Genomic DNA, 14,743 nt, shown 5'->3' on the forward strand with positions numbered 1-14,743 from the left:
TATTTCTTTGTTTCTGTTCGTAATAAAATATTTTGTGAAAGTGTCATCGACAGTCTTCATTTCTTCACACCCTGTTATTTTGTTTACCTTTCTAATCAGTATTCTATACTCACCAAGCGACTGAAATTGCCATTTCCTAAGCTTATCATAACACACCTTGAAAAATCTTTCAACAGAATTAGACCACTTCTTTTCGAACAGAACTTTTTCTCAGTTTTTATAACACTATGCTCCATTGGTTTTCTTACAAAGGTTTTAGTTGCTCTTTCTATATACAACTATTGAAATTCTGCATGGAGCTCGGATCTTGGTTCTTGTCTTTACATTTCTTTGCTATATGAGGTCATCCATTCCTATGACTTAGAAAATTATCTTCCATATATATCTCTACAGTCCTGACAATTTCTTTTGATATCTTGACTTCTTTAACTGAAGAAATATTTACTTTGCCACTTACATATTTAATAAGCACCTTAAAGTTAACATATCCTCAACTAAAACTATTGCATTTTCCCCAAAACCTATTTCACCCCCAGACCTTCCCCATCACACTAAAGGGCACTAAAATTGAATTAGTTGCTCAATTCAGAAACCTGATAGTTCTTCCTGATATCTCCATCTCTTGTAGATTGAATAACCAATTCAACCGTGTTCCACTGGTTCTCTACAATGTATTTCAAATACATTTGTTCCATTCGACCATCATTGCTTCTCCCCCAGTGTATATCCTCATCTCCAATCTGAGTGATCTCTTAACTTTTCTCCACAGTTTCACTTTGTACCCTTGCAATCTACTCACTAAACCTTCATATGAGCAAGGTATTTTCTAACTTAATACTCTTCTATATCTTTCCATTGTTCTTGGCAAGAAGGTTTTTTTTCTTTCATCACGGCATGCGTTGCCTGCCTGTAGGTATGCGCTGTTGCTTGCCTACCCACCAAACCCATGTTATATCACCCTTCCTCTTGCTCCACTTCTGCACTTCAGCCACATTCAGTTTTTGATAGTCTCTGTATACATGAAGCTCTTTCCTATCTCAGACTCTACACTCTTCTTTTCCTATAACTAGAATCATTTTCCTTGGGTTCCATGAAATCTGGTTGTTCATAATTTAGGTTTAGGTTTAAATATCTCTGAAAGCTACTACTTTTTCTATGTATTCATTAATGTAAAAAAATAGAAGATTTTGTGGTTGCTGTTGCTGCTAATGCACATCAGCCTGCCCAATTACCTTCAAGGTATATAGCCTTTAATATAGGGGAAGTACTATAGGATTTTCCCTGTGTTCAAAATAATTTACTAGGAGAGTGCTAATGAAGAGAAGACTTTATGGACAATATTTTTGATAAATAAAACTTCTCCATAGTTATTCAAGGTGAAAATTAATGCAAGTTTATTTTTTTGTTTATTCAGGTCACAATCAAGTTGCTGCAGCTTGTGCTTAGCTGTGAAATAGCAACAAAACTCAGTCTGTGTTATGGTTTGCATACTACTATGAGACAGTGTACTATGTTGTTTATCTATTTTTACATGTTCTCACTCCAGATTTAATGCTGGAAAGAACCCTAGGGAACAGAGCTAAAGCCAATATGGATTAAAGTCCTTAGAAAACTATTCATGACACAGAGTACATAATCGAGTGTGTATTCTCTACAAAACACTCTTTTTTTTTTTTTTTTTTTTTTTTAGTGCTTAAAACCAAGTTTATCATGGTTGCAGGAGGATACAAAACCAGTGTGAACAGAACAATTTTGTTTATATAGTAGCAATGAACAAAGGGAAATTGAGATAAAAATTGAAATTTGCACTGGCACCAAATGTAACACAGGTACACATTTTACAAAATATGTGCAAATCTTTATGCATAAAATTATAAAGGACTAGTTAAAGAAATCAAATAATACTTAAATTAGTGGAACAATTATACTATGTTTCTGGATTTAAAAACTCAACAGTGTTAATATAGCAATTATCCCCCAGCTCATATACAGTATAATTTCAATTAAAATTTTAACGTTCTTTTTTTTTTTAATAGACAAGTTGTTTCTAAAATCTTTTTTTTTTTCCCCCTTTTATTAATTTTTTCAGCGTAACAGTATTCATTCTTTTTGCACAACACCCAGTGCTCCATGCAAAACGTGCCCTCCCCATCACCCACCACCTGTTCCCCCAACCTCCCACCCCTGACCTACAAAACACTCTTAAAAATTCAATTTGATTGATAATATGTGTTACTGAAGGTTATTTTGGAATGGTGCTGCTCTTGTGATAATAATTAAATGTCTGCCTTGGTTTTACAAAACCTTTATAATTTGGTTGGAAAGAATTGTCTAAAGGTAAAGCTGGACTCAGCAAGACAGTAATTTTATTTTATTATCTTTCAAAAAATATAGTTAGCTTTCTGTTTAAAGTATAAACAACATAAACAATGATGCTTCAAATGCTGTCTTTAACTAAAGGAGTTTTGCTTAAACCGATTTGGATGTATCTTTGCATAACAATGCCCCTCCGGCCCCATACCTGAATATTTGGAATCATACATTCCTACTAAAATTGGTTATGAATAAGCCATACGTTAAAAGGTATCTAGATATTTCATGAACCTTTCTCTTCGTTTTCCTCTGATTCTACCTTATAAGGATTTCATCTCTTTGAAAGAAATTCTATGAATTCCATTTCTTAATGGCTGTGATATTTACTATCTACTAATTCAACTTTGAATAATAATGATGTTATGTCATCACAGCCTTTAATAGCCGCAGGTTTTACTCAAGACTTGTTTTTATAAAGCTGTTTTGAAAAAAACAGTTTCTATAATTTGATTTTCTCTTTATGAAAGAGCACTGCTAAATGGGTAATCTTAAATAATATAATGTGTGTTTTAACTAGAACAAAAAAGCTTTTATTCCTTCTATTTGTGAATGTACTAATATATGCAAAAATCTCAATTCTAAAATGGTTGTAGCATATACTTGTACCAATCATTTCTTAACAAAATAAGCACAAAGCTAATTTGCTCTTTGAACCCCTATTTAGTCAATGCCCACTGAACATTGTGTTAAGTATAGAATCACACACACGATGTTATTACATGATGTCAAACACAAAAACAATTATGTAAAAAATTATAGGTGACCACAAAACCTTTGACATTCCTCCTATTGCATATTCTGTGTAGGATAGATAATTGCTTTTATCAGTAGAATAAAATGGAAATATGTTGTACCAACTTCTGAGTATACACCCCAAAACTGACCCAACCATTGGGCCATTTCCTGCCTCCTGGTTTTCTTGCCTCTTAATGCTTTTAAGACTTAGTCATCATGCTGTGTGGAAGCCCAAACAGGCTTATCAAAACACACAGGTACCAATATGCCATCTGTGGTAGCCAGCCTCTAAAGTGACCCACAATGATCCTTGTTTTCCTGGTATTCATCGCCTTATGTAACATCCTCCCACACTGAATAAAGTTGAACTGTGTTTGACTAATCAAATATTACAGGAAAAACAGTATGTGACTTCTTAAGCTAAACATTAAAAGCCATTGCAATTTCTGTTTTGTTCTTTCTCAAACCACACTGGGGAAAGCTAGCTGCCATGTCATAAGGTCATTCAAGCAACCCTATGGGGAGGTCCACAGAGTGAGGAACTAAGGTTTTCTGCCAATAGCCAGTACCAAATCGCAATCAACGTGAGTAAGCCACTTATAAAAAGATTTTCCAGCTTCAGTCAAGCCTTCAGGTGACTGCAGCCCTTGTCAATGTCTCGCTGTAACATCATAAGAGACCAGAAGAAAAACTCAACTAATTCTCTCTCAAATACCTGACCCACAAAAACTATGTGGAATAAACAAAAAGATCCGCAAATATTTTTGTTTCTCTAAGCTGCCAAATTTGAGTTAAATTGTTATGCGCTAATAAATAACAAATAGATCAGACATTCATAATACCATCTTGGAAATTTATTTTCCTGCCTTTGTTCAGCCACTCCACGGCCACTTGGTGAACAAAAACAAACCATCTGGGACGTCTGGGTGGCTCAGTGGGTTAAAGCCTCTGCCTTCAGCTCAGGTCATGATTCCCAGGGTCCTGGTATCGAGCCCCGCATCGGGCTCTCTGCCCTGTGGGGAGCCTGCTTCCTCCTCTCTCTCTCTGCCTGCCTCTCTGCCTACTTGTGATCTCTGTCTGTCAAATAAATAAATAAAATCTTAAAAAAAAAAAAAAAAACATAGTCTCTTATGGTTCACCTCCCCTCCCCAATGTCCATAGCTTGACTCCTATGTCCCAAACCTGCTTGTCTTCTTGTCTCCTCGCTGAATTTAGAGCTACCCCCCTCTTTTGAATGTGTTTATCCACACTCCTGTATATTCATGTTCCATGATAAATAATTTTTACACAGTAGTTGAGGGAGAGAAGTTTTGCAGGGGCAGTTCGAGGGAGAAGGTCCTCCTCTCCCACCCACTATATACTTTTGCTCTTACCAAAATTCTCAAAATGTTTCTACTCCCCTGGGGATAAAAATACATTATATGTTTATAAAAAAATAAGAAATAAATAAAAAATTTAAAAAAAAAACAAAAAAACAAAAAAAAAACAAACCATCCTTGCTGAGTTCTGTCCAAATAGCAGATTTGTGAGCAAAATAAAAGATTATTGTTGTTTTTAAGTTTTAGAGTCATTTGTGCAGCAATCAATAACTGGAACATATAAGGATGAAGTAATATATATTCCCACTATCTTACTTAGTCTTACAGATGCAGGTAAATAAATTCACAAGTCTTAGAATGGGGTAATCAATTGTGCCACTGGAGCATAGAGCACAGACCTCACCTAAGCATAAGAGAAGGGATTTTGAGAAGGCTTCCCAGAGTAAATAAATCTTTCAAGTTTGTCTGGTAAGATAAGAAACTTTTATTCTGATATTTGGAAATGTGGCACACCCAGATGGATATTATTTACTTCTTCATTCCTCATTGTCCTTGGAAATCCAAGTTTACGGTCTTCTATAAATATCAATAAATAATAACTACCACTACCTTAACAGAATACCACTCTATAAAATTGATCAGTATTATGGTCATACAAAAAATAAAGCCAATATTTGATAGGAACAAACACATTTAATATCTTTGAGTAAATGATGATTTGTGTTCTAGCTGTAATTAATCATTACCATGTTTATAGAGAGGACAGTCCAGTCCCTTATCAAAACAAAACCTTTTTATGCTGATAACAGATCTGGATTCAGACTGTTTGGTTTTGGAATCTGTATTAAATCCTTACAATTTCCACAGAGTGTTGTCTCTTTGTCTTATTCCCACCATCTTTCTGGGCCATTCTAATCCCCCTGGTTGATAGTGATCAGTTTGAGGAAAGCAATATAAGCAGCAAGATTCTACAATCCGTTTGCACAAGTTATCAAGAGAAAGAATTTATACCATTTCTCAGTTTTAAAGGATTTTTTAAGACAATGAAACCAATATGTAGAATTGATGAGACTACATGAATATGCAACTACATATTTATTATATACCCTAACCTTTAGCAAAGTCATAAGGAAAAGTAGGTATGCCATTCAAAAGATTTTTTTCCAGCACAGATTCAAATTAAGCATTCTGTATACAGTTAAAGTTCTTTCACTCATGACCTTAGTTTTTGTTGACTACTCTGAAATGCTGTTGATTAGACAATGTGTGGCTAGTTCTATCTCTAATTTACTTCATTTGCATATAATATTACTTACCAGAATGGCATTAGTCTAGACAAGTCCTACTTTCAGGGCAATCAGGAGGAGTACAAGGGCAGCACAGCTTTAACTCATATTTTAACATACTTCGTGAAACATCCACTGTATTATTTATTTACTTCATTGTTGTGGCATTAAGAGCACATAAAATTTGCGCAATTTTCCCCTTCTTGTCTTCTTTTCTTTTCCCAAACAGACTTTAATCCACTGAACTAGATAGACTATTAATCCAAATGTAGTATTTGGGTTTTTTTTTTAGTATAAAAAGATACAACTTTTATTATTTTAGTACAAACCATAGGAGCATAATATAACACTAAGAAGTAATCATTTGAAATTTCAACATAGTTTAGTTGATTTCCTATATATCAAGAGGTATAATTTTTTGTCCATTACTTTCAACATTTTGCTGAAGTATACACTTGGTACTAAACTCCAAAACTAACTAATCTTATTTAACCTAATTACATTTAATAGTTTTCCTTCCTCCTTTTAACAGAATCCCCTTCTCATCAAAACTGTCTATGTTTGTTAAGATATCTCTTTGGTTGTTATAAAAAAGGTAAAGTAACATGGCTTAGATAACATATAAATTTCATGCAAGAATTCAAGTATAGAGAGTCCAGATCTTAAATTGAAGATCCATAGTACCAGAGACTGTCATTATCATAGTGCGATTACCATGTAGCCCAAGATGATTGCTAATATGAGGGATACCTTCCAGCCAATGAAAAAGGGATAAGGAGGAATTGGGAGCATGCTCCCTTCTGTTAGAGAATCAGACTGGAATTTGCGCAGATCACTTTAATTTACAATCCTAGCCTCACCTAGTTGCAAGGGAGATTGAGAGATACAGAACTTTACTGGAACATGTGACATCGCAAGATGTGGAAGTTCTATTTCTAAATAGAAAGAAAGAAGTGAAGATGGTTCTGTGAAGAAATACAAAATGGGAATATTCTACTTCTATTTATGATTTATGGGGAGATTTTTATTTATAATAGACACTGAATAAATATTATTTTGACTAGTTATGTAGAACATATGTTAAGGTGTAATACAAAAAAAATTGCAAATATTCTTCCTTCTGAAGCAGAGACTTAAGAAACTCGCAAGACTTTTCTCGTATTAAGGGACAGAAAGCCACTCAAGAATCTCATGCGTCTTGGAGGTGAAAGTGGAACTAGGAATTTCAAACTAGAAAATTAGGAGCTTCCTCTGCGTCTCTCAAGCACTGTGTCATCTGTCTGTACTCAGCTATGCCCCAGAGCTGACTGCATTTTCTCCACGCCAGTCCCTACCACATTCCGATTTGATCAATTTATACACATGCATATATTCAGATAATGGCTACAAACCTCAGCTTTATGTCATGGCCTCTTAGCTATAACATATTTTATTAGCAAAGCCTTTCAGTTTCCAAATTCCTGAAACTGGAATCAGAATGGACCAAGTTCAATTTTCCAATAATTCCACAAGTCACTGTCCAGCCTATATGTGTTTTCTCTGAGTCAGGTATTCAACCATGGCTTCATCAACAATATCAGGTGTCATTCTGTTTGTTTGTCTGTGTTAGAATAAAAAGCAAAGTTCTAAAGGCTATGTTTTTCAAAGGGCAGCTATTATATCAAGATGAAAGAGGATAGGGTAGGTAATGATAACTGCCAGTACTTCACTCTGCAAGTCATTTGCCATTATTATCATCATGACATCATCATTATTACCATAGACAACCATCATCATCTTTATATACCTGTGATTAACTTTACACTTGGTCAATAGACATTTATACTTCCTGAAAAGACATTTAGATAGAACTCTAGAACTTTAGATAGAACTTTGAGACAAACACAAATGCAATTAGCAAGACAAATGAGTTTAAAATCACTGAAAAGCTTGAGAACTTCTTAATTTCAAGTGCTTGTAAGAAGACTAAATACTACAATAGAGGATAGGAAAGGGTGATGTCAAGCTTAAACATGGCAAAGTTGAAAAACAAAAATGAGAACTATAAATAAGAAAGAATAGTAAGGAAAAAGGAGAAGATGAGTTAGAGAGAAGAAGGAAATACATTATAAAGAAAACAGAAATGCATAAAGTTGTGTTGAGAATCGGGTGGGTACAGGCATGTACTAAGAGACGAATTTCAAAAATTAAAAAAAATGTTCAATATATCAAAAACACAAAATCCAGAGTGTTTTATTTATTTATGTAAGGTATTCATACCAGTGACATCAAATTTTCAGTAGGTTTGGCTTATGCTGTTTCAAGAAGCAAGGAAGAATGTATGCTATTCATAGCCACCTTCCATTCATGTATTCCTTGCGCATTGATTGCATGCATAGTATATGCCAAGCACTACTAGCCTTCAAGTTGGACTCCTCACTCAGCAGTTCTTTCAATAAACTGGCATAGTGTGTATGTCAAATATTAGTAAATGCTCGAGGTGCTTTGAACATAAAGTTATATGGAGAAAGATGAATTTTTCGGGAAATAATGGTCTCTCATACTCACTTTCTTTTTTTTTTTTTTTTTTTTTTTTTTTTTAAAGATTTTATTTATTTATTTGACAGAGAGAGATCACAAGTAGGCAGAGAGGCAGGCAGAGAGAGTGAGAGGGAAGCAGGCTCCCTGCCGAGCAGAGAGCCCGATGCGGGACTCGATCCCAGGACCCTGAGATCATGACCTGAGCCGAAGGCAGCGGCTTAAACCACTGAGCCACCCAGGCGCCCCTCATACTCACTTTCTATATTTGTTAAGCAGAGACATAATTCTGTAGCAAATTTTTGGCCTAACTTACTGACAATTCAGAAAATGCCAAAGGTATGTATACATGAAGTACTGAAACTAATGGGGCTATGACAAACTTATTATTTATTTAATAATTATAAGCAGTTGTGAAATATTTTGCATTTAGGAGGTCTTTTCTCACAACATGTTTATGATTTTGGAAAGAAAACGTGAATTTTAAAAATCAAAGGATTATCTTTCTCTGATTGACTTACGATATGTGGTGAGTGCTGTGAAATGTGTAAGCCTGGCAATTCACAGACCTGTACCCCTGGGACAAATAATACATTGTATGTTAATAAACATAATTAATAAAAAATTTTTTAAAAAATCAAAGGATTGTATTGATACTGTGATGGCTAATTTTATGTGTCAACTTGGCTGGACCATGGTGTTCAGCTATGTGGTCAAATGTTATTCCAAATGGTTCTGTGAGAGTGTTTTTGGAGGAGATTAATATTTAAATCAGTAGACATTCAATATTTAAATTAGTAGACATTCAGTAAAGTAAATTGTCCTCCTTAATTTGGATGGACTTCATCTAGTCAGTTGAAGATGTTAACATCTCCGAAGCGAGACAGAATTCTCCCACAGATTGCAGCATTGGCTCTTTCTTGGTTCTCCAGTCTGATGCCCTTTGGACTTGAACTGCAACATCAGCTCTTCCTGAGTCTCAAGCCTGCATACCCACCCTGCAGATTGTAGACTTGCCAGCCTCCATACCATGTGAGCCAATCCTTCAAATAAATCTCTCTATAAATGTGTGTGTGTGTGTGTGTGTGTGTGTGTGTGTGTGTATCCTACTGGTTTGTTTCTCTGTAGAATCCTGATTAATATAGAATACAAATACACTTTCTATGGATATTTTTACTTCATTTATGTGATACATATTTTAAAAAATAAGTATTTTAAGCTTCAAACCTGCATTTCATAAGTCTTCAGTTCTGAGGCATTTTTCAGTTTGTCTAAAGAATTTTTTTCTGACACCATCTCCAAAAGAAGATATTTTGTCTTCCCATTGAATATTACACAAAAATTTGCAGGATAACAAATGATGACTTACATATTCCCTAGGAGAAAACACTGAAGTATTTTTATAGTCCTTTCCAAAGAAGATAGTCTTGGCAAATTTCCTGTGAAACTGAATTGATATGGACCAAAGATAGATCCACATGTTAGATCTAATACTTAAACCTCACTTTGGCTGATCTTTCTTTATCTTTTACTGGATTAAGAAAATTAAGCATTAATTACTTGAAAATTTTATTTAGAGTTAAGTAAAACAATGTTATGTTTACAAATTCATGAATCCTCACTGAAGAGGTCTATGTATTTTCACATTTTTTTTTGCTTTTAGTCTTATGACTATTGATTTCTTTCTTTAAGAAACACTACCCACCCACCCCCCCAACATCTCCATTAGATTAGTTTTTAGGTGTATTTATTTTGTGTCTCTTGCATCTTTGGAGCATACCATTTATGAAGTATGTGAATAACAGGAATAGTTTGAAAAAGCACATTTGGCTCCAAGTTCAACAGAGTGAGAAAAATGAGACTCAAGTCTCTTTATCATCCACCAGTGTCTCTGGTAAAGTCTCCTTGTCCCCCATTTTTGCCACATTTATCATTCATATTGTTATCCACTCTATCCTAATGACCTAGAAGGGTCACTGATATTCTTTTAGTTTCTACTGGTGACCTGAAGTGCTTACTGTCTTTTGTGAGGGTGATTTTCTCAAAATTCTACCTGTGGTCCCTTTCCTCCGTAATAGGATCTTCAAAAGATGACCTTGTTAATTCAATATTTTTGTCATATCATCATGTATTCTACTAAAGTTTCAGAAAGACTCACTTGAAGCTTCCAGTTTCTTCTAAAACCCCTCACTCTAGGTACTTGGGGCAACTCCCAAGGAAACTAAAACAAAAGTATATTTGTGTGATACTCATTTCTTGTCAATAAATGTCCTTCCCCACCAAGCACACAAACTCTCAAGATGTGTTACGATGTGCTTAAACGTCCTGAGCTTTAAAGAAATATTTACCTATTTTGGGCCCTTTATGCCCCCTTTTATTAGAAAGTTTTAATCCAGGCATCCTGGAGTCCATTGTCTATATTCTGGAGCCCCTTTTCCCAACAGTATGTCCCTTTTGGCAAGTAGATTCCTGTTGAGATGGAAAATTTCTCTTAAGCAGCTTTATTTTTTTGGATACAGGTGTTGGTTTCACAAGATCTTTGTTCACTTAAAACCACTGAGCTTCTGTAAGGCCTCTAAAACTCTCAAAACACTCATTAAGGGAAAACCAAACACTAGTTTTGTCAGTTTGCCTCCTATCCCTCTACATTAATACTATGATCCAATAAGATTTTGATTGTATAATAGCCTCTCATTATACTTGAATGTTAGTCCATACTTTCTTCTCCTTTGATATGCTTGGTTGTCAGAAAAGATGTTGGACAAATAATAAACAAATAATAAGAGGCTAGGTAGCTAGGCCTTACACAACATTAAGTATTAGAATTGGGAAATTATTTTCCTCTACAAAGGTACAAGGCACTATTGTTGAATAGAGTAAAACTATAATAACACACACACACAAACACACACATACTCTCTACTCTCTTCTCTCTCTCTCTCTCTCTCTCAAAAACAATATGCTCCTTTACTTCTATGGATTATTTTAAGACTTCTAAAGCCCTACTGAGAGATTATCTCTAATCAGATAAACAGCAATGAACTGTCCACAACCAAAGAAAAATGAACTGGCATATAAAGAATATTCTTTGGGGCGCCTGAGTGGCTCAGTGGGTTAAGCCTCTGTCTTCTGCTCAGGTCATGACCTCAGGGTCCTGGGATCGAGCCCTGCATTGGGCTCTCTGCTCAACGGGGAGCCTGCTTTGCCCTCTCTCTCTGCCTGCCTCTCTGCCTACTTGTGATCTCTCTCTCTGTCAAATAAGTAAAATAAAATCTTAAAAAAAGAGAATATTCTTCAATTTTATCAGTTCTGGTAAAAGTGGTGGATCATTCACTGGGAGTGTGGCCTGCCAATTTATTGAGAAAAGTATAAACTGCTGAATTGTGGTTTATGAAAATAGTTCCCAATTGCCTGTCCTTTTTGGGAAGTAAAATTATAATTGTTTCCCTAGTCAAACTTATCATCAAGTGAAATAAGCAAACAACAGAGTAAGGTGGCTTAAAATCACTTTGGCCAGATAAGACACAGATCTAAACAAATTCACAGTCAGTATATCGATGTGTTCCAAATTTTGAAAATTATGGGTATTTCTACATATTATTTTCACATTTACAGAATAATTTTGGTAATTTGACATAACAGTACATGATCTGTGCTTATTTTTTTTAAGTTTTTTAAATTTTGCTTTTTTTAGAATAGTCTTAGGTTCACAGGAAAAGGGAGTTAAAAGTATGGGGTGTTCCCATATACTCCTTTGCACATGTGCACAACCTCTCCCACTACTGACATCCTGCATTAGATCAGCACATTTGTTACACTTGCTGAACCTACACTGAAGGATTCTTAACATCTAAATTCCATAGCTTATATTAGGGGTCACTTACAGTGTTGGATGTTCTATGTGTTTGGACCAATGTATAAAGACATGTATTTAGCATTTACAGAAGAATTTCACTGTTCTAAAAATCTGTGCCCTGACTGTTTATCTTCTCTCCATTCCCTATTCCCTGGCAACCACTGATCCTTTTACAGTCTTCACAGTTTTGTTTTACCACAGTGATAGACAGAATTATATAGAATGTAGCCCTTTGATATGTGTATCTTTTTTTTTTAAGATTTTATTTATTTATTTGACAGACAGATCACAAGTAGGCAGAGAAGCAGGCAGCGAGAGAGGGGGAAGCAGGCTCCCTGCCTATCAGAGAGCCCGATGCGGGGCTCGATCCCAGGACCCTGAGATCATGACCTGAGCTGAAGGCAGAGGCTTTAACCCACTGAGCCACCCAGGTGCCCCAATATATGTATCTTTTTAAGAGCAGTGAGATCATGACCAGATACCTCTGGCACACCTTTGCTCATATGTCATTGGGCAGAACCAAGTCACTTGGCGGACCCTAAACAAACCCACTGGAGGTTATCCTGCTCAGTGTTGACATGCACTACATGAAGATGAAATCACAAGTGAGGTGTGTCTTGTGTATAATATGACACAACGAAATGAATAGGGGCTTTCAAGTTACTTTGAGCTGGATTTTGCCCTGGGTTGGCTATTTACTCGAGCCACATTTTTCTCCTTTGCAGAAAGCACATATAGATACCTATAGGATACTTGTAATGGTTGGATAATCATGTAATGAAACTGACCCAATGTTTGGCAAAGAGTTAGTGCTAAGTAAACATTTCTTTCGCAGGATACTCTGCCTCTGTACATGCTACATTCACAGTACAATACATGTGATTGAATACAACTTAGAATGATGGAACCGATTCAACTAGTCATATCTATAGCAACAGATTTGCATAGACTTACAAGGAAAAATTATTTGGATTATTTTAATTAAAATGGGTGTTCTCTATAGATTGTTACTAATAGGTTATTTCTTTTTCTTTTTTTTTTTTTAAGATTTTATTTATTTATTTGACAGACAGATCACAAGTAGGCAGAGAGGCAGGCAGAGAGAGAGGGAGAAGCAGGCTCCCTGCCGAGCAGAGAGCCCCATGTGGCGCTTGATCCCAGGACCCTGATATAATGACCTGAGCCGAAGGCAGAGGCTCAATCCATTGAGCCACCCAGGTGTCCCACTAATAGGTTATTTCTAAGTAAAACAAACAAACAAAAACAAAAAAATCCATGCGTTCTTTTTACAATTCTCATTGGCAGCATTTTTTTATTTTGCTGCGTGAAAAAAAAAAAATAATGCATGTGATTGTGGGTATAAAGTTGGGATGATCCTATGCAGAGAAATATCTTTTGTTTTTTTCCCCTTAATCTAAGTGGCATATGCCCTGATGGAGACACCAATTTCTTTCATCCACGTTTTTTTAATTTTCTGAACTTCATAAGATTTTGAACCAGATTTGTGAAGCTTTGCTGAATTTTCCTTATGAGAAAATTATTTTGAGCTTCTCAATCCATCAGCACGATGACTGGGAAATATTTTAAAGAAAATATGAACTGTACTCACCAAGAAGCTGAAAATATAAAACAGTGGTTTTGACTTGTCACTGTAAAAGAGCATGACAAATTCATTGTTATCCTGACTTCACAGTCGTCAGCTGTTCTACATACAGTGGTCACATAGGTGCTATGGTTGTCACTAGAAAGTAGAGCTCGATGTATCTTTACAAAAACATCAAACATTGCTGCACTAACACAAAGGGAAATACCCATTACTCCTGGTCAGACAGGGGATAGCAAAAGGTCTGTGATTTAGTCACTACGTGATCAGACAATTATAGCAATGAGGTTAACTGTGTTGTTTTGATAGGTTTAGGGGACGGGTATGTTCGTTTCTCTCAATTTCCATGCCAGTTTCTTGTCAGTTTTCCTACAAAGGTGTGCAGCTATTTGAAAAAAGGGATCCTATGAAAGAGCATTTATCAATGATCAAAGTAGAGGAGAAGAAAAATACATTTTCCAGGGAGACTACCATATGCTAGGCACTGTGCAAAATGCTGGGGATACACAGGTGGATACAATAAGATCCTCATTCTCAAAACAGTCTATGGGTGGGCAAAACTGAAGCTCTGATACAAGTGTGGTTTTTGCTGGCACTGAGCTGCACACAGAGCACTGTGGTAGTGCAGAGAGGCGCGGCAGTTAGGGGAAGCTTGTTTGATAATTACTGGTGTACATAATGTAGGAGAAGCATGGTAGGAAAGGGCATTTTAGGCCAGCACAAGGCCACAGAGGTAAGAATGAGGGGGGAAATTTGGGGAGCTGGTGGTTCAGTGCAGTTGCAGTTTTCAGTTGCAGGGGTGGGGGTCATGGCAAAAGATCAGAGATCTTGAAAATAGGGCAGGGAGGAATCAGGTCAGGAAGTTTCTCTAGGCCACAAATATCTTGTATTTTACCCTGAAAATTACAAGATGCCGGTAAAAAGGCAATGGACATATTTGTGGAGAAGTTTTGTAGCAGCATGGAAAATAAATAGGCTGGGAATAATATTAGAACTAAATCCCTTGGTTAAATGCTATAATACTGTTACTCAGCTCTTACTCCCCCAGAGTGAT

The sequence above is a fragment of the Meles meles genome, chromosome 1 (genome assembly GCF_922984935.1).
Source record: "Meles meles chromosome 1, mMelMel3.1 paternal haplotype, whole genome shotgun sequence".
NCBI classification, from domain to species: Eukaryota; Metazoa; Chordata; class Mammalia; order Carnivora; family Mustelidae; genus Meles; species Meles meles.